The 21,905-nt window shown below is 33.2% G+C and overlaps 1 protein-coding gene across 1 annotated transcript in view; it reads right to left on the bottom strand.

Moving 5' to 3' along the window:
• Positions 1–21,743: 21,743 nt before the first annotated feature.
• The window catches only part of LOC136807400 (general transcription factor IIF subunit 2-like), a 90,937-nt gene continuing 90,775 nt past the window's right edge, over positions 21,744–21,905 (bottom strand). Inside the window, exon 9 of the mRNA XM_067063980.1 lies at positions 21,744–21,850. The gene's annotated coding sequence lies outside the window, so the exon portion shown is untranslated. The remainder of the gene's footprint in view (positions 21,851–21,905) is intronic.

A 21,905-nucleotide genomic window follows, 5' to 3' on the forward strand; every position in this document is an offset into this window, starting at 1 on the left:
TTATGTTTAGTTTAGCATGGGGTAAATTCTATTAAACTCCGCAGGATACTTCTATATAGACTAATTATGAATATTTTCCGTATTTTCAGATAGTTGGAATGTATTGCTGGATGTCCTTGTTCAACCGTCGAAAGTACTCAAAAGTCAGGTATGTTTAAACTTTGTAAAATCTTCCAAGAAAGAATTAAACACTATTATCTTCTTTAATTTGGTCAAAGTGTATTATATTTTCACATAGTAGGCAGTAGCTGAAATTGTTCTCGTTTTCTATAATTTGAGCTAATTGGGGAGCCTTTATTAATAGAAAATTGCAAATTCCTGTTTTGACTACATCACTAAAAGTGAGCTTTTATTTTTAAATTGAGGCCATAATGATGATTAAAACTAAGTTTAGTCCGCTATCTCATGTTTAGTATAACGTACTAAGCACTTTAAGAGCTAATCCTAACGGACCCCTCCCGATTCCTTAATCATGGCAGATTACAACCTATTTAATTGACTTTATTGCTCTGATATCCACCTTTTACATTATGGATAATTCTTCTTTTATTTCCATATTGATGTGATTATAGTATGACTTGATGATATACTTGTTTGTCATGTATAATGTTTGATTCAGAATTAATTTTGACATCGTTTTTAATCAGTTGTTTTAGACATGAATCAGGCTCGGATTATGGACTATAATCTGCAACTATTGATACTCTCGTTAGTAGTTCTATTCTTGGATCATTGAATGTTCTGACTGTGATGGTAAGATCTTGAAAATAAAGTCAGTCTGAATCAGGCTTTAAAAGCTTGAACGTGGTTATCAAACTTAATTGCAGCTACTTGGGATCGTAAAGAGATTGTAAAGCACAATAAAATTAGGTTGCGTCATATCGTGGCTGGATATATTAAATATAATAAAATTAGGTTGTTTGTTACTGGTTGACCCCATTTTTTGGGTCTTCCAGAAATTAGATACATAGAGTGCTTCACCTATCTGATTACCGACTAATGCATTTGTCATCTTCTTTCTCACGTCTTTGGCTTGATCTCTTAGATATTGCTTCAATTTTTGATATAATCTTTACTTAAAACACGAACTTAAGAATAACATGCTTCTCTGAGGTGTTGAATGCAAGTATGTACATTTTATTTTGAAGTGAATTAAGTTTGATGAGCTGCTCATTTTTCTCTTCCATTCCATGTCTCTTGTGAAGATTTTATCGTCTTCATTCTCATATAAATTCCTATTTGAAGAAATGAGCAAGTCTTGAGCTATTTATTATTGGAATTCGAACCTCTTTCATGGCAAAAGGAGAAAATCAAAATATAAGAATGCCCTTTTAATGCTCGTTATATTAGGCTTTTGAGTGGTATTAACTTGAATTGCCAACTATACTGCCCTGTGTTATAGAGCAGTTTACACTATGCTATGGTTGGATATCTAAGCTTCTTGATTTCTAATCCCGGGGGGGCAGTGGGTTTACCAACTGACGGTATGTGCGGCGAAAAAATTGGCTTTTAGAATCGCACCCTTACAGTGCAGAAAAAAATCGGTGAAACTCATACCTATACAGTGCATTTTTTCAAATTTTAAACTCTTTAAGAGCAAAAAAATCAACATTTTCGAGCAAAAATTTGCAATTTTTCCCAGATTTGCTGAAATTTCCACCCTTACAGTGCATTTATCAAAAGTCCACCCTTAGAGTGCATTTCTGATATTTTGAAAAACATACCCTTAACCGCCGCACATACCCGTCGGTCAATTTGCCTGACTGCCCCCCCCCCCCGGGTTTCTAATAAAAATGAAAGAAAAAACGTCTTCCAATTTTCTTCTAAAATTTTGTTGTCCCATTAAGCACTGTATAGACTGTATATTGTTTAAGTTTTAAGAGTCTTGTTATCTCTGCTTGCTTTTTATTTGATTGCTTCCTCTTATTCATAAGGAAAATTTCCCCATTTGGGAAAAAAGTTTCCACCATTCTTCTTTCATTTTACTTTAACTTTAGAAAAATAACAACAAGAATTTTTCATTGAATGCTTTCTGAAGAACCTTTTTGTTTCTTAATGTTTGTAACGTGGGGGATTACGTAAAGAGGCTTTCTTGGCTAGGGATTAAAGGCAAATTGGATATAATAATTTGTTAGCATGGTTCTGAAAGTTTGTCCGTATGGTCTATAATGTTTTAACGTCTGGTTTGTATTTCAGTGTGGTTGATTGGTAATCTTCTCTAGTGGTTTTGAGAGGTCAACTACACCCCTGTCAATCAATCTGATTATGATTTTAATGTTTTTTTTGAAGAGTTCTATCTGGTTTGATCATTTGTTTCACACGATGAAATTCTAATTTTGACACCATTGAAATGACTCAACCTCAAACTCTTTATCAACCATTTTTCTGTATGGTCTCGTCAAGGAGAATGTCGAGTTGAATGTTGGTTATATTTGGTTGAGTGGATGGAAGTTCGATAGTATGATGTTTAAGATGGACAATGAGTTAAGGAACAATATTCTGGGTAAAGATTCCTGAACCTTTCTTACCGATGATTATATTTTATCTTTTTTTCGAGTTCTGGAGATCGAAGCCGCTTTTATCTTTAATGCTATAATAATTTAATGTATCTACTTGGAGAGTTCTGAAAGTTTTTCGTGCTTTTGGGAAACATGCAGAGGGACTTCAACGGGATAAATCCGTTTCACCGTCGTCTCAAGGTGGGATACGGGATATACAGGGATCAGTAAAAAACTGTATTGATGGCGAGGCTTGCCGAGTGTAACTAAATAGTATACTTGAACAAAACTGACGAAGCAATATTTTTTAAACTGCAACTTTTGCGTACAACTCGTTGTTTTCCTTTCATTTTATTTGAATTAGCAAAGCTACATAATCTACCAATAAAAGCAAGGTTTTTGATCAATGAAAATAACCTTAAATGCTAATTGGAAAAGCAAGCTTGATTTATTCAAACAGTTTTCCCGCCCTTATGCTTTTCATAGTTCTTTTTGTTTAAAGTGTCTGCGAAGAACATTATGTTTTTAACATTTCTTTTTCAATAATTTCTTTTTCAATGTTGTTTTTGAACGAACCAGTTATATTTTTGATGGAACAAGATGGTACTCGAAGATCTATTCCTTTATATTTTGGCAGCTTTTTATGATTCCAAAATAAAACATGGAATTCTATTAGATATTAGAGATTTTATGTAGGATTGGGCTTAAGATTTTTGTTTAAGAATAATCTGTACTTTCGTTTGTAGGACTTTCAATTGAGTACATGAATTATTTTGAAAGATCATTCCCCAGGCAAAGATATTATATACTTACAGCATTGTTATTGAAATAGTATGTCAGCAGCAAATTTTGATCTGAAATTTTTCTGTTGGAGTAAATTTTCAATATCTGGATTGAGTATTCGAAGCTGCTAAACTTGGTGTTGAAATTATTGTGTTGGTCACATCCATCCTTATTTGGACGGAGACCGCGGAGACCCGATTGAAAGGTTATCTCATTGACTAAAATATAACAATAGCGTTCAGTTTGAGGTCGTTGTTGTTATTTTCTGCCCGCGCAGTTTGATTATTAGCCCGAGAGTGTCATTTGGCAAATGGCACTAAAGGGCTAATAATCAAACTGCAAGGGCAGAATTAATGACAACAACGAACGAAAGCTTAACGCTATTACTATTATTATCCATATCGGACATTCAAACAACGTTTTTTTCTAGCGTCAGCCAAGTCTTTTCACTTCAATGCAATGACTTTAACAAGTTTTGAGTACCCTTGCGAGCGGGCCACAAATGACCAATAAGTGTTTTTTTCTGACGTTAGTTTAGTCTTTTCGCTTCAATGCAACGACTTCAATAAAGTTCCGAGCGGGCCGCAAATGACGTTATCGCCCTATAACCAGGGCGGTTAATGATATTTCAGCCCTCTGAAGCGCGAAGCCTTAGTTTTCTCAGCGCGGGTATGACTATTTGAGTCATAGAACCTTTCAATACCGCCCACCGTTCGAATCTTTAATGGCTTACTTAATGACCGCTATATGGATAATAATGCTCAATGAGACAGGGTTGTTCAGAATAATCTTTTTCAATTTGAATATTCCTTCTAGATTTCCATCAATCAATGAGAGTGCAATTTATTAGAACACCTAAAATTTGGCTGAGCCTGGATGTACTTATATTTTTAGCAATTTTTAGCCTAAAATGTTCTTAAATGCGTTCTTAATTTTTCAGACTTCTCTAAATCGACAATATCATGCAAAATAAAAAGAGCACTTAAAATTGGTAAAATTTGGACAATATTTGACTCTCGATTTTAGAAAATCCATCCCTAAGTTCGGTTAAAACTACTTGAAAGGAGGAAAAAATTGTAGTTTCTTGTCATTTTTTTCCAAACTGAGGCTAAGCATGTTCTTACGATGTTCTTAATTTTTCGACGAATTTCAGCCTAAATGTTCTTATAAACTGGGTCCTAATAAAAAAAACGTGTAGCTTCTTCATTTACACGGTAGTATGGCGTCGAATATTAACTGTTGCACCCCTACTTGCCAATTATTGTATTTCCATTAACACCCCCTTTTCTTTAGATAAATTTTCTTTGAATTTCAAAGTAGGAAACGGTTTTGCTTTAATGAAGAATTTTGATAACATAAGTATATAGTGTTTTAAAAAGTTCTATTTTTATAATGTTTCGTGAATTATTTTAAACCTTGGAGCTAAAAAGGTGCCCCTCTTTAATGCTCAAACTCAAAGAACCTTTCTTCAATTAAGGTTAAAAAGGGCCTTACTTTCTTTGTAACTCCTTTAAAATTCTTCCCCTATTTTCCTTAAAAGCTAAAATCTTTAAGGATTTTTAAGTTTCATTTTTTTCTATGTTCTAGACATTTTTTATAATGATAAAATCCCTTGCGTGTGTGTTTTATTAAACCTCAGATTTAAAAGAAAGGGATTTTAGGGGTTTGGGGAGGTTTTGATTTTTCTTCGTTACTTTTCGACTCTTTTTTGTAATTTCTCGTGATTTTCTTTTTTTGACATTTTGAATTTAAACGTCGGAAAAAACTGCTTGGTTGAATCGGTAGAACACAACCTTCAAGGTTGAATAGTGTGGTAGAATATTTTTATTGGTTTCGGTCACATGATTGTTTTGGGATTAGAATATTTTAATGACTGTCTACCCTTAAAGAAGGTATACTCATTTGAGCTTCAATTCCGGCACGTGTGCATTGACCTTCTCTAGTAATTCCATCTTCAAAGGAACCAAGATTTTTTTTTCAAATTATTATAGAATGATTTGATTATTTTTATAAAACTTTCAAGCGTTAACAGCACCATCGTATTTTTTGGAACTAGTGGATTATTTTATTTTAAGATTTTTTTCATTAAATTTAATGTCCTTCAGACTATAGTGATAGGATGAGAGACTTTAGATATATTTTTTAAGATGAATTGGTATTTCTATCACATGAACATGAGAATTTACGCAAATAAGTTTGCAATTTAAAAAAAGCTGTGTTTAAAATTTGTGAGAAAAATGAGAAAATTTTTAGTTCTCAAAATAAAAATCAGAATACCTTTTTTGAATGAAATTCTTATTTTGAAAACTGATTAGCTTAAAATTATTCTTGTGTATCGTACTTGTTTTTTTTTTTTATCATGTGGTATCCTTGTAAATGGTGGTCAAGTTTACATAGTAATTTTCTTTTTGTTAAATTAAAAATCTGCCTCTAGAAATCTGTTGAAATAGATATAGTCCACTGGCAGATTTAAGACAATAGAGCAAGTGTGCTGGAAACATGTGACGGAGAGCAACGCTCGTTAAAAGACAATGAAATTACAATTGTAAATCTCTTCATCTGATAAGTTCGACATGTTCTAAAACCGCCTATGTAAGTCTGATGTTATTGAGTTTCTTTCTAAATCCAGGTGATACAGGGTGATCGACGCTCAGGATTGATGTTCAGGATTTCCAAGGGTTTATCTTTTCACTTTTCAGATAATTTCCTGATAATTATAGATTTACATTGTTTGTTGAAACTATCTGACCATGCCTTGATACTTGCTAAACGTTCCCAATCAAATAATTTTAAAATACTTTCCTCATACTTTCACGAGGTTGTTTGGAATGTTGCATATTTCATATTTTCCATTAATAATAGGGGGTAGACACGCAGTTTGATCAATCTATATTTTATATTAGCTGTGAACTTCAAAGAGACCGATCAGGTTATTATCATTCTTAAATGAAACAGTACAAATCAATTATATGCATTAAGATTATTTAAAAGTATTTTTGGAAATACTTAAAAATCGTCACCAGCAAGATTATATTTCATAAGAATAAGAAGATGATGTTTTTTTTGCGAGTAGAATGTCTCTAGCCTGTACCAATTTTGAGGTCTATACACTGGTGAATATCATATATTCCAAAAGAGTTTGGGACAGGCTAGGGTGATAGACTACTTAAAAAGTTTTTTTTGTGGTTGTTAAGGCTTGAATGGTATTGGCTGGTTTGATTAGTTTCTTAATTGATATAGCTCATTATTGACATGGCTGGTAAATGCCAAACCAAGCTTCCAGCATTGTATGTCAGTTTGATTCCGTTTTCTGAAGTGCTCGTATCTTCATGTTGCGACTTTAGTTGTCGGGAAAGAATAAATAGAACTTCGTAAAATTGGCATGTGGATTGAAATGGTATTTCTTCTATGCTTGAATCAGGGGAAAACAACAACCACATCGATCGCGGTATGCATTTATCAAATACCTATAAAACTACACGTTTTTCATGAGAACAAACTATATAAGAACATGCGACTTCGATGGGCAAAATATTAAGAACATTTTAAGGCTTTGCGGACTCTAAAAGACCTTGTTAGAAATTGCACTAACAAGCCAACAACATTTTTAGGCTTTAGGCTTAGGCTTTTTAAGCTTAAAAATCTATAAACATCAGAAGGCTTTTAAGATTTTTGATGTTCTTATAAAAAAGCTTGTATTCCGATTCGATTACTCCATATAATAGCAAAACTGAATGAATAAGGTAATATAATTGGTTGCCCCGTTGTGTATTACCTTTGAAAGATAATAGGAAATAAGGTAATAATCGGTTTATCTGTTGTGAAGGATATATACCATATCATATCGTTCCAATATGAAGATATTTTGATGGTAGAGTAATGCATACGATAGATGAAAGAATTTATTTGCAAGAGAGACTCTACTGGCAGTGGCTTTTGGAGTATATTGTTTTATTTCATATAGAAATATGGAAATTTTCCAACTTTTGATATATGGATATATATATATATATCTTTCTATAATTCGAACTAAGATATCGGTCCTCTCAGCTATAAATTTGTATGAAATACTTTCTGTAATTCGATTATTTCTCTATTTCGACTAAATTTTTGGTCGCTTGAAAATCGAATTAAAGAGAGTCAACTGTATGTAATTTATTGATTCGAAACGGTAAGGTTTTCAGTAGAGTTTAGAATTCAACCAGCTTCTAGTAAGAGAGGAATAGAAACTGTGTTTTAGAGTTGTGAAGAGCAAGTTTACCATTCTCTTGGCTTTTTGCACCTGTTTAAAACTTTTTGTCAAAGTTTGCTCTGTCAACTTATTCTGATTGCAAAAAATTGTTTTCGACAGCCCCTAAACAAGTAAAATTCGCCTGATTTTAAACTAGTTTTTGGGCAAAGTCGAAAATGTTTAGAATTTAAGAATAAAATATTCGTAATGATTTTGGCTCGTTCTTAAGACTATCTAAACCGAGGCTTAATTTAATTTCATCAATTTCCGTATTTTGCAACGAGTTCCATTTTAACGCGATTTCCTCAACTTATATAAGATTCTTTAAATTCAGAAATTAAGAGCTTGCTATCTAGATTTGTAATCTTATTTGCTTAAATTATTTTCTTCATAGCCTAATAATTTTTGGTCTTATTCAAAGAGTTTTTCGAACAGTTTTTTCAAATCATTGTCCTCAGATTTTGTGCTCGTTTGTGAATACAGTCTTTGTTATAAGTAAAGTCAAGGAGCCTACAGGTATAGCCTTAGTCGTATGGCAGGATACTTGAAGAAGCGTTTTTAGTGTGTACAGTTGATGCTCTCTAATTCGACGTTCTACTATTCGATAGCTCCATTATTCGATGAAAATCCAATTCCCCTTGAAGATCGAATTAGAGAGCGTCAACTGTATTTAAGATGTAGCACCATCCCGACCATTTTGCACATTACACAGAACCCAATTTTTATCCCGTTTATGATAAAATAATGGATGAATGGAAAAGAAAATTTGTATAACAATATCAAAGTTGAAAGAAGTTCAGGTACACGTTTTTTTTTTATAAGAACAAACTTTATAAGAACATAAGGCTTCGAGGCTCAAAAATTTAAGAACATTCTAAGAACATTCTAAGGCTTTGGGGATTTAAAAACATGCATTTTCTTAAGAAATTACATCAAAATGCTCAAAAAATGCTGAAAATAACAACATTTTAAGAACATTTTTAGGCTTCAAATCCAAAAAACTAAGAACATCCGAAGGCTTCGAAAATTTTTGACGTTCTTATTAAAACAAACGTGTAGGAGGAATAAAGTAACATGGGTTTATTAAGTCGTATCTGAGTATTAAATTCCTTTTAAGCTTTTGTTATTTTGGTCCACATATCAAAATCCCTCTGTCCCATTAGATTTACAATCCTTTATTTTTGTTTTAAGAATATTCTTTATCGAGGGAACAGAAAAAGTTTGAATAGTCTTAGCTTTCGAAGGTTTGAGGTCTAATGGCTTTTACCTAGACATCAACTTGTCTTGTTTGTATATATTACCAGGCCATTCTGGGTCAATTTTGGATAAAAAACTGTTGTCATTCTTTCAAAAAAATCGAAAGCAACTTTTTCGTGCTTATTTTCAGGGATTACGTTGAAAAGGAACAGAAAGGTGCTAGATTTGTTCTGTTTTAAGGATAACAAAAATAGCAGTATAGAAAAAAAGAGTTATTTTTTGTGTGTCGGCATTATTTTTTATCCTGCCATCTTGTTTTGATACAAAAATGTTGATTGGTTATTGAATGCTGATTTATAAAATGGTCTTTAAAAAATTTCATTAAAATTATTAAAGTACGAGTTTCTCTCAGTAGCTACCCTGTAGACTAGAAATTTATTGGAAAAATCTCCTGTGTGGTTATAGTGGTGTCGGGTGGATTCGAATGATTGATTTAATGTTTATTTGCTCAGACTTATTTTTGAAACAAAATTTTTAGGCTTGAATCTGATACAGAGGTTGATAATCAAACATTACTTTAGAATTAGCTCATTTAATGTTTCCAGTTCACGCAAATAGAGACGCAATTTATCATTCTTTAAATCGCTAGGTTGTTAAATAACGTAAAGTACAAAAAGTAATGAATATGTAGGGGTGGTAGCTACTGATCAAAGCCGGTATTTGGAACGACAAAATATGTCGTTCTTTGATAGTTAGGATTAGGGTTTGTCGTTCTTTTTGTCGCTTTTTAAAATAGTTATCTGTCGTTCTTTTTAGGTGGTCTGGAAACGTTAGATGAGCAGTACATAAGTTATGGTCATTTATGATGTTGTTCTTGAGCTTATGGGCGAACAGTGACTTCATAGTCCAACTGTTTTATTTTCAATAAATAAATATCGACTAACAAAATTGTTGATTTTCAGTTGAATTTAAAAACAAGCGGGCCACTGTTTTCAAATTTCACTTTTCCCTAATCCTAGTCTGCAAATTAGCTCGATCAGGCTTAATAACGATCAAAATAAGAAATTAATTTATTGATTAATTGCTCAAAGCTAATCCTGATTATCATTAGTTACTCCCCTTTATCTAATCCTTTTTTGTTCTATTCTTTTAAATTTTACTCTGATTTTTAACGTATCAGCGGAGCAGAGCAATTAGTTTGGTATGTTAATAGTATGGTAGTACAACAAAATCTTAAACTTTTTTTGACAAATCTTGAATATAAAAGCTGAAGTTTGGAAGGGATCTCGGGGCGGTAAATCAAGCTTTTATCGGTAAGCTCAGTGTTTGAAGTTATGAAAGTACAGCTTAATTGAAAGTGGCAATAGTTGAAACGAAACGGCAAGACGATCTCTATCTAACATTTACTGTATGAATGCTGAATGAAGTTTTTAGAAGAATTTGAACAAATCTCTCTGATTAGGGTTTTATTTCATTTTTCAGTCTTTGGCTATACCGTGTACTTTCTGTGCTCCTAGAAAATTTAGCGCGCCATGATATCCAGGTTGACAAACAACGTTGTTTCAACATTCACCTAACGTTATTTGGATTATCTTACACATTTTATTTATAAGAATATCCAAAATCCTTTAAGCCTTGGGATGTTCTTAACTTTTTGGATTTTAAGCCTAAAAAATGTTCCTAACATTATTAGGAACATTATTTTCTCCATTTTGTGACCATTTTTATTCATTTTCCTAAAAAATCGAGTTTACGAGTCCGCAAAGCCTTAAAATGTTCTTAACTTGTTCTTAGCATATTGGCCATGGAAGCCTTATGTTCTTATATAGTTTTTTCTTATAAAAAATGTGTAGTGAATATTCGTTGTGTACCAGCTTCATCATTATTGCTATTCGGAGTCTAGATTTAAAACTCCATGAATCGTACATACAGAATCTTGATTTGTATTTGAGACAACAGCTCCTCCCCTTTAGCTGCAATACGTCCAAAGTGTTGACAGCCTCCATGTTGAACATGGTTAGTGGCCTGCATTGAATCTCATGTAACTTTTATTTATTTGTGTTTCTTGAATTAACTTACAGATTTTACTTATCGTCAAGGGCTTTTTGCTTTTATTTCGGGTTCTGAATGGCCACTTATACAAAAGCACAGTTTAGACTTGAAAGATTTGAAACTACTATAAATGAAGTATGGTTGTAATACACACTTTTTTTATGAGAATACACTTTATAAGAATGTGCTGTAAGAATATTTTAAGATGACTTTCTCAAAAAAGTTAAGAATATCCTTGATGAAATGGACTTACACCATTCTTATAAAAAAAAGGCGTTTAGCATAGTTTTGGATCTTGGTTTGTCTTGTTAACAACTTTAAGAAACTAAGTAAGGTTTGTCAGGTCATTGGTATCAGACGGTGGAGTTCAAAAATAGCTCGGGAGTGATGGACTCGTTTTGCTGTTTAATTTCGTCAAATGCTTCTAGAGAAACAAGCCTTTGTTGTTTGGGGCCCTCTGTAGTTTACCAATGCACTGGATTTTCTCTAATTTTGGTAATTTTGCTTGCGGAGCTTATTAGAGGGAGCTTAATGGCTTAATATAGGGCGACGCTTATTTCTGAAGCTTTTAATGACAGTGCTTAATGGAGGAAATACGGCAGACTTTGTTGGATTAAAATACTTATGAGAGGATATCACTAGCATCCACTTCTTAAACGCGCTTGGAAACTGTCTCCAAATAAGCATGATGTAATCTTCTTATACAAAATCCCTTTTTCATAAATATAAGAATTACTACGGGTTTTTGCAATCCAATTTTGTGATTTTCCCTACAGTGTGTCGACTGTATACGATCGTTGTATACTTATTAATGTTCGTAGCATTTTATTATGTTGACCTTATCACTTTGCTTTGAATTAGCAAAACTGTTAAATATCAACTCGGAAATTAGGTATAAAAGGGGGGCCCAAACTCGTTCGCAATCCTGAATCTAATTTCATCATGCATCGATTCCAGTAAAGATTATAAAAGCGCTCTTTATCGCTGCTTTCAATGGAGATAGTTTAATGGAGCGAGGAACCGGGGTATGTTTTCACCATTTTTTTCCTGTACTTCTTGAATAAGGATTCGATCACAAAAAGTATCAGACTTTTTTTATTCATTCCTTTTTTTCTCGCTTCAAATTTAAAGAATCTACTTTCAAAGACGCAAAAGAGATTGTTACTTGTCCCCCAAAAAATCTAATTTATAATCCATAAATTTTGTTTCACCCCTGTCACTGTCAGGGCCTCATAAATAATTGATCAAACCCTTAGGAGAGAAATGTTTTCATGCCCAGTTAGGACCCTCAACTGTCTTATAATTGGACAAAATTTTGAGACTCTTATTTTTTTTTCTTAAAATTGTTTTTCCATAACTTTGTTTTCGAAAATGGGAATTTTTATTGTATGGTAATTTTTAATTGGAAAATTGAAACAATTTGAAGGTTTCGTTTTTGTTGCAAATTATTAATGTTGAAACGACATGTGAAGGATTCTTCATTTTTTTTTTGAGAATCATTAACCGGGGGCTAACCACTATATATAAGCCTTAAAAAATGAGATTTGTAGAGAGTACGGATCTAGAATATCCAAAAAAAGTAATGAGAGACAAGAAAGAAGTTATTCCAAGCTTAGTGACAGCAAGACTAGTGATAGCAAGCTTCTCTTTAATTATTGGTTGAGGAAAAACATCATTTGAAACACGTTGTAATTACACCACGTACATCACATAATTGGATAATCTTTTAACAAAGGAGAGGGCAAACTCACTGATATACAACTCAAATATTATTGTTAAATATTCTTCTCAGAACTCATTCTACAAGGTAATACCTTAATCAGCATTAATACCCTGATAATCAAATTCCACTACATTCACAATCAATTTGTTTCGACAAAATTCGACCCACTAACACTCTACTAATAATCCTATAACCTCTGTTATCGCAACTCCTGATGTGCACGACCGGCTATCATCCAGATGACTTGTATCATTTTGGGATCCGTCCTACTGTGATGCTAGTCTCATCTTGATGATATTATTAAATGTTTCAAAAATTTGGTACTCTTTTTGTACTTAATAAGATCCTCTGTTATACGTTATTCACTAGTAGGATCCTCCAAATTTTGGTAATTTTCAGACAGCTCCATGTTAAATATTCAGTTATTTGGTACAATCTTGCAAAGTATTACTATCCAGCAAGTACAGTAGATAGATAGATAGATATGCCCTCCGATGTTTTGCAACTTCCATCTGAAGACATGCTTTGATATATCGAGATTTCTGATTACTATTTTTCAATATTTCGAGCCCCTTCCCCTTCGTATTCGCTATCCTTCAACCTATGTTGGAAGATTGAATTCTTACATTTACATTTTTTTTCTAGGTATAGAGAACATATAGACGAAAAACTGAAATGGTTTTATTGGAAATAATTACCATGGATATATTTCGTGTCCTTAAATATTTATTCAATTAGTTTATGATGGATTGTATTGGGTTGGAGAGCTTTTGGAATATTTGCAGATGTCTTGGGAGCCATAATTTGGATCATTTAAGTTTTGGCTGGTTGTTAATAGCCATGGCAAATTGTTGAGGCCCGAAATTCTTGATGGAATATGGTTAATAAAAAAAGTCAATGTTACTATCATTCCGGTTTTAATTTTAAGCCAATCGAGTACTCCACCGCTCTACCAAAGCCTTATGTTGTTGCCTCGATAGAAAACAAACCTTTAAAACTGTCCTAAATTTAAGAAATGTACTGAAAAAATTCACCACGGCTAAAAATAAATATCAGTTTAAAGGTTTTATTTTTACACGAGTGTTCCCGTTTCATATCAGGACAATGTCTGCCTATTGTTATATTATGCTGATACAATCATGGTCGTAATATTTGAGAAAAAAGGGAAATCCACCGGGAATTTTTGAAACCACAATCGATTTGTAAGTGCTCTAAAGTAGGTTTGAAGGGTAGAGTTTTAACTCTGAGTTTTAATGCTAGACTTAAGCCTTAGGAGCTTAGGATCTGAGGATCCAAAAGTTCAAAAATAGTCCAATAAGGCTCAGAATATAGCCTGGAAGTCTGCCAACCCCTCCCAAATTGAAATATTCGATTCAGTTTAAGAGATAGCCCAAAATCGACTTTCTCGCCAGAACTTTAAATCTTGAAAAACGTTAAAATATTCGGAATTCTCATTCTTTTTCGACCATGATTGTAGACCAATCTTGCTCCACATCCGTGTCAATGTGAAAAAGCTTGTGAATTAAAATTGAGGAGTAAGCAAACGATATCACTCTTATTTAAAAACAAAACCTTTAATGTTCTGTTTCTATTTCCCTTTGTGTTTTATTTTCCGTATCAAAATTTTGTGGTAATTACGGGCCTCATTTTGTAGACCAAAGGAAGCCGTAATTTGAAAATATTTTTTCACTTTTTCACTTGTCACCAAAATGTCAGCAATAGTTTGCAAGTTTGTAAACAATCAGAAATCATCAACATTAACATACAAGTCACTTTTGGTTGGTTGAGATGGAAGTCGATTGCAAGAGAAGACGGTAATGGGTTGGTTTGTAAAAAGAAAATTCACACTGGGAAGAATTGGGATAAGGGAAATCACTATCTTTTTTGTTTATCCTTTTTATCCATTTTTTGGGAGGCAGTGTAATAAACACTTGAAGCAAAGGGTCTTTCAACTCTTTAACATTGCGAAACTAGTTTGGTAGATTTGCTGCTAGGCATTTAGTGCAAACGAAATCATATTCATAAATGATTTCGAAATTCACTTTTGACCACGTCATAATAACTCCATGCACCCTACTCAAAAATACCTTTTCCCCTCTATTCATTTCACTACGGGATAGTATTCAAAAACTTAAAAAACAAACAGCTTACGGCTTGAAGAGATCATCCCGGTACTTCAGGGAGATTCAAACAGATAGACAATCCCTTCTAAAGCCGATATCTGTAAATCACGAGCTTAGGACAAGACTTATCTTTCAATTTTGATGATGTTTAATCTCCATGTTTACTTTTGTCACGCTTTCTTTTACTCCCAGTAGGACCAAATTAGATAATGGCATAAGGGTATGACTCAAATATGCATTATCCCTTCTATTACACTAGAGTCTACTTCTGACTGAACTTCGCTTTCTGACGATTTTTGATGATGCTGAGTCCGGTAAAATATCAGCGCCATCCAGTCTACCAAAAAATCCATAAATGACCCCCGGGCTACTCTTCTATTTGAGGATGATTATATTTCTTACTTTTAAACGCTAAGAATATATCGTAAAACTTCTCAATACAACTCATCAATTAGCGGCCTCGAAAAAGTCCCTGCTGGCTGTAGGCTGCTGGCATCAACTGTTGGATTCGTTTTTTTTTGTACTATACTACCTGAAGTTTTGTAGAGGTCTGTGATATCGACAATATTCATTAAGTGTTCAAGCGCGTAAATTGCCGTTCAAGGCGTTCAAGCTATAGAGACATTTGAGTGACAGGGTTTTGACATCGTAATATCAAGACTGGATGATTCACTTCATGAACTTAATATGTTGTTTACTCTTCAAAGATACAGCAATAAGGATGTGATCTAATCAATGGAAAGACGATCTATCACCGATACTATTTCCGTACGAGACAAGATATATTTGTACCTGCTCTGTATGAAGTAAATACTCCCCGGAGAAGATCATATTTTAATACTTTGGCTGATAATCTCAAGCATATAGGGGAAACAGTCACGCTCCATCTTGCGTGTTTTCTGAGATTACCGTTCTATCTTATAATGCTTTTATGAGACTTTATTTTGTTCCGATTTTCTCTTTATGCTTTTTGATCGATTCCGGATATTGTAACCAAGTAACTGAGATTATCAAAATAATTTGAAGACTCGGAATAATTTCCCATACTCACAATAGTCATGAAACATTTAGAGTCATAAGGCCGGTTGGCTTCAAAGTTGCCCGTCAACCAACTAACCCCGTCCACCAACCGGCCCACCTTCTCTAGACAATTTCATATGTATCTCCAAACAAAAGTTGTAAATAACTTGTTAAAGTATCTTAAGGGAAGGTCCAAATATTCAAAAAAGACTGATGCTCTCGCAAAGTCAATACCTAAAAATCAACCTATTCAACGTATCTCCAAAATTAGTAAGAAACACCGCTTGCACCATTATATTTATGCTCAACAAATTCAAATAATACATCACTCTTGTTGTACTCTAGAGCAACTTGTTTTGAACAATGCGTCTTGATTCTGATGGACGTGGTAAGTAAGTAGAAGCGCTATTAGAATCATAAAACAGCGAACTAAGGGACTGTGTACGAATTTAAGGAGATGCTAGAATTAAGACTTTTTCGAAAGCTGAGTGTTCTTGTTGCTGTCCGGATGGGGAGTAGTTGATCATACAAGCATCATCACCAAGTAATATCATACCATTCAAAAAAGTAATAATTGACGACTATTTTCGTCTGCGCTGCAGGTTCTCAAATGAGTAGGCGGATCTGATGGTTATAATCAGATTGAATGAGAGGTAATGAAATCTTAATGGGAGATTTTATTATTAGCAATACCTCTGCTATTTGATATACCTATCAATAACATATTGAATGTCTTGATCCCTCTTTTATTGAATATCCTTGGTGAGGATTTGAACAAGCTCTATGTTGATTGGTTAAAACGAGATATTTTTTTGTAAGCAACGGAAAATGCTAATCATGAAAAGTGTGCGCTTTTCTTTTTGTTTCTATCTGGAAAGAAAGTCAACGAGACAATTTCCTGGAGGTTTTGAAGAAGCTCTATGTTGATTAGTTAAATGATTTTGTAAGAAAATACTTTACCATATTGTAAGAAACGGAAAATGCCTATCACGAAAAGTGTGCGTTTTTTAGTTTTTATCTGGAAAGTATATGTCAATGAAACAACATGAGGCAAAGTTTGAGGAAAAGACACATATGAATGATGAAACATATACATACCTCATTGCATTGATCTACTTTATCAGCCATCATTTTCTACGCTTTAATAGAGAGTCTTATTAGTTTTAAGTTTTCCAGCCTTAGTCTTGTAACGGTTCTTATAAATTTATATTTTTTTCCGATGAAAGAAACTTCAACCATGCACCAGAATATGAAATACCATCTTATTATCAATTTGTGCACTTCTTTTTAAAATGACCAATGATAATTTGGTATGAGTACAGAGGATGTGATGTGTGACCGTTTTGATCACCAGAAATGTCAACTATTTTACTTCTTGTTTTGATTTTGGTGATGGTTTTGGTAATAGGTTTGCTAGACTTTCCCCATGATTGATTTGATTTGTTTAACTGGAATCATTCGTTTCGAGATGATAATTTCTGAAAATTTTTAAATCGGATTTTCTGGATATCAATAATCTGGTTTAGATTCTTGGCTTGTAGATGATACCTTCTATGGTGAAAATGTTATAATATTTATTTTATATTTAATTATTTATAATATTTCTGTACCATAATTCGAACTAAAATATTGCTCCCCTCACCTGGAAAATGGTTTAAATTACTCTCTGTAGTTCGAATCTTTCTTTAAATCGAAGAAATGTTTTAGTCCCTGGAGATCGAAGTCAACTGTAAAGAATTCAGAGGTTTACCTCAGGACCATAAGAATTTGATTATCTCTTTGGAATTCCCACTTTAGACTTTTGACGACTTTTGGTTATACAGTAAAACACTTACAAGTTGTAAAGAAACTTTACTACACGTTTTTTTATATAAGAACATCCAAAATTTTTTAAGCCTTCGGATGTTTTTAAGTTTTTGAGTTTTAAGCCTAAAAATGTTATTAACATGTTCTTATTTTCGCCATTTTTTTAGTATTTTTGACCTTTTTCCAAAGAAATTGGGTGTTCTAGAGCCCGCGAAGCCTTGAAATGTTCTTATTAACTTGTTCTTAAGATGTTGTCCATCGAAGCATGTTCTTATAGTTTGTTTTTATATAAAAAACGTGTATCTTGTTTTAGATGTTCTGTTTTCTTATGAAGAATGGCATTCAAATGGAGTAGTAATTATTTATGCCCGCTCCTCTTCGCATCACTTTAATGCTCATGTGTAATTAACGCGCTAATGACAAATTGTAATTAAAAACAGAAAACAGAAATTGTTTTCGAATTGATTCCTGGCTAAAATTCTTCTGTTTTGATTCGGTGTGTTGTGCATTTATCAATCATTATGTGTAGTTAAGACGGTATTAGGTATACTGTAATTGGATTGGTAATGTGTGGAAGGAATGTGTGTGTCTGTACATTTGTCTTGTAATTTTTGTTCAAATGTGTGGGTTGTGGAAGAAAAGAAATCTTTTGGTATTTCTAAGTATTGTCAGGTTGGGGAAGTTTAATTTTAAGTTCTGGGTTCATTCCGTATTTATTTACGAACTTTTGACTATTGGTTCTCAAATCTTGAGTACTCCAGTTCTTTTCTAGATTTTTCAGCAAGAGAATATTTTATGGCGTGAGCTAGCAGATCGAATTGCCTAGCATAGGGTGCAGTATGCAGTGCTGACAAATCCTAATAAGGACGAAATGCATATGCTGCTCTGCCACCCAAATCTCCTGAAAGAAGATGGTTGGAAATTCACATATATATTTCGCTTTTATTCTTTTTTGAGATATAGTCCAGAGTCTTTAAAACACTGGCATACTTGGTTCTACAAAAATAAATGTGAAATGATTTTTGATTGAAAAGAAAAGGAAAACGAGGCGTTCCTTAAATGGTAAGTGACTATAGCTTCTCACAGTGAAGTCGAAATTACTAGGCTAAGCATTTGCCGGCACCAGGAACCACGTTTTTTTCCTTGACACCACGCGGAATAGAGATAGACTAGCTAAACACACACGTTTTGCGTTCAAAATCAAGTTTTTTTAAATCTATCGATATTTTCTCCTCCTATAGTCAAATCACTTGTTGCCGAAGGTATCATAGCTAGGTAATACCTCTCTGTGTTTCCTTATTAAAAGGACTTAAATGTTTTTGTTGCATAGAGGAAAGTGCTGTGGAATTAAACAGTTGGGAATTCTGATTGTAATGACTGAATGACGCGCTCTTGTATTATGTATTGGGTTATATTATAGTGGTATAATACATTCTGTAATATGACGTAATAGGGAATACGGATTTTCTATAAGAACTAGGAGCTTCTGGCTGATTGATGCTCTTATTTTTTTCATGATTTTTAGTCGTTTAAGCACCTATTTGTTCGCGGATGTTGGACATTCCGGGGATCTGTAAAGTTTAGAGCAAGTTCCTCTTCCGCCTTGATGATGAGCAAATTTGGTTGATACAGGGGTGATAATAATTGATTCAGAAAATACAAAATAAAACCAACACACTATCAAACTCAACCCGTCTTTTCAAAGCTCTCCTTTTGAAAATATTTCAGGACTAAAACATTGCATTGAAGACAGGTTTGAGGTTTTCTGTTATCTAGTATGACAATTTTGTATAAATGATATCAAAAGATCGTGTGAAGATGTCTAGATGAGTTATCTAAAAATCATGTGTAGGAAAGTTTTAATGCTATAAGAATAATCATCATGGTTTCATTTGCTGATTTAGTTCTTATAAAGAAAACATTATATCATTTTGAGGTATTTTCTTAAAAATGGAGCATTATCCATTGTAAAACAAAAGCATATTATAGAAAATCAAATGAGTACGAACCCTTTATAAAATGTCCATTGTCAAGCCCTTAGATGGGAGTTTGACATAATACCCAATTAAAGTGTAGCATTTCCTCTCTGTAATATTTTTTTTCTTCTTTCTCCCTTCAAAAGTACTCTAACGTTTTTTGATTAGAAAGCTGTCAGTGTCAACTTTATGACGGATTTTTTTTTGTTCATTCTTGAATTCAATTTTCTGATTCACGCTTACTCGCGATAAAGAATTTAGATATGATGAAGTTCTGGTCACGTTGAAGAAAATTTCTTAGATTTCAATAATTATTTCTACCTTATCTTATTTATCTTATTAGTCGATGTGGGTTTTTCAAGGAAATTTATTACGGAAAAGGATGAATGTAAAATGATGTGTTGTTTTGTTGCTGAGATTTACTTCATTTGAAAAGACGTCAGTAATATCACTTATGGTTTTAGAAACTGGAAATTCTAAATATGGCTACGGTACTTATTTAACAACAAACAAATTGATACAACCTTAAGCACTGTCGTTATTTAATTGGTGAAAGTTATATGAATGTAGAAAGAATCTACACGTTTTTTTTAAAGAAACTAATTTTACCAAGCAGCCTCAATGTTTCTTAAGAAATCAGCCTTTTAAGCCTTTAATGATTCTTACATGTTTCTTAACTTTTTGACATAATCAGCCTCACATTTGTTTTGATTGGAAGATTCCTTAAAAAAAACGAATTAAAAAATGTTATTTTCTCATTCTCAGCCTCAGCATGTTTCTTAGAAGTTTTTTAGTTTTTAGGCATTTTGAGCCTCATGTTTCTTAAAAGTGTATTTCTTTAAAAAAACGTCTAATGCGTTGAGATCACTACACACACCAGCCTTTGTTTTTGTTTCAACTCCACAGTTTTTAGAATAAACTTCAATAAAGCTGGTATATAGGTGGTACATCTATGAAACGAGATAAGTCTAGTTCGTAATTAATATTTGTTAGTTAACGAGTTGGCCATTTAATCCTAATGACAAACCATCGATCGATAATCGGTTTGTTACCTCGATGCTATAACATTACTGACTTCCTTGCAAGCTATAATTCTTTTTGTTGTCTTGCTATGGAAGTGTTCATCTTTTTGAAATCTGGGGAGTTCAGTGTCTTGTACCTGGTTTCTTGCTCTGTTTCATAGACTTAGAATTCATTTATAAAAATTAGGTTCGATATATGTATATTTTGAATTTGCTTTTCTTTATAAACTAGTGCTCCTGATTATCTTTTCGACGGTGTATCATCTATCAAAATGAAGGCGTTCGAATATGGTAGGAAAACCTACGTTACACGCTAACATGTAAAATATGTAGAACTGGCTTACTTCACTGTAAGTCTCGCTCATTAAAAGAAAGATAGCCGAAGGAGTACACTGAAGTAAAAAGTATCTCAAGTCCATATATGATACTTTGTAATTTCCAAACATATTGTGTCTATTTACAGACAACCAGAGGGAATGAATATTGTAGCTTGATAGTTCAAACTTTATTTTTTTCATTTTGCAAAGTCCCATTTTACAAGTGGTCATACCACAATTCAAAACACAACTTGAAAAATTGACCAATGTTTTTCTTTGTCAAAAAGAGTTTTCATCAATCATTGAATTCTTTGAAGATTGACCTGCCATAGGTATTATGATTTATGAGGATCTTAAAAACAAAACGTGCAACGTGAATTAGTTTGTTATACGAGACTGTAATACTTTTGTTACTTCGTTATTACAGCATGTTATGAATAAGTGTGTAAGCGGTGTAGAGGTCAGGCATAATGGATATACGATTAAATGCATAGGATGAACACATTTTTTGGTTGTTTTCTCTGCTTTCTAAATTCATCAGGTATCAATTTTGAATGAGTATTATTTTTTCAAAATTACTATGTTTTAATCAATTGATCAAATGTGTTTTTGAGGCAAAAATGAAGAAATTAAGAGATGAATGCTCTGAAGTATCACTGCCTAATCTCATTTCACAATGAATATATTTTTGCAATGTCAGCATAAAGATCAGACAACCGTTAGCCTGAGAATAGCGACTTTATGTATATGTATTTGCACTTTTGAGGACGGTAAAGTGACTGAAACGATTTGGAAAAACCCGCAGTTCTGACCCGAAAAATCGAGACGATAAAGTTGCTGATTTACCGTCGTCCTCAGTTAGTCATATGATCTAGTCAAATTAGAACCTTATTGTCTCCGTTGATGAAAACATATTACCGAGTTTATGTATTTGCACTTTTGAGGACGGTAGAGTGACTGAAGCGATTTGGAAAAACCCGCAATTACACCCCGCAAAATCGAGGACGGTAAAAGTGCTGATTTACCGTCGTCCTCAGCTGGTCAGGATCTAATCAAATTAGAACCTTACCGTCTCCGTCGCTGAAAAACACACATACATAAACTCGCTACTATGTGAAAAAACACACATACATAAACTCGGTAATATCTCTGCAAGG

This window comes from Clytia hemisphaerica, unplaced genomic scaffold (assembly GCF_902728285.1).
Source record: "Clytia hemisphaerica strain Z4C2 unplaced genomic scaffold, Clytia hemisphaerica genome assembly, whole genome shotgun sequence".
NCBI classification, from domain to species: Eukaryota; Metazoa; Cnidaria; class Hydrozoa; order Leptothecata; family Clytiidae; genus Clytia; species Clytia hemisphaerica.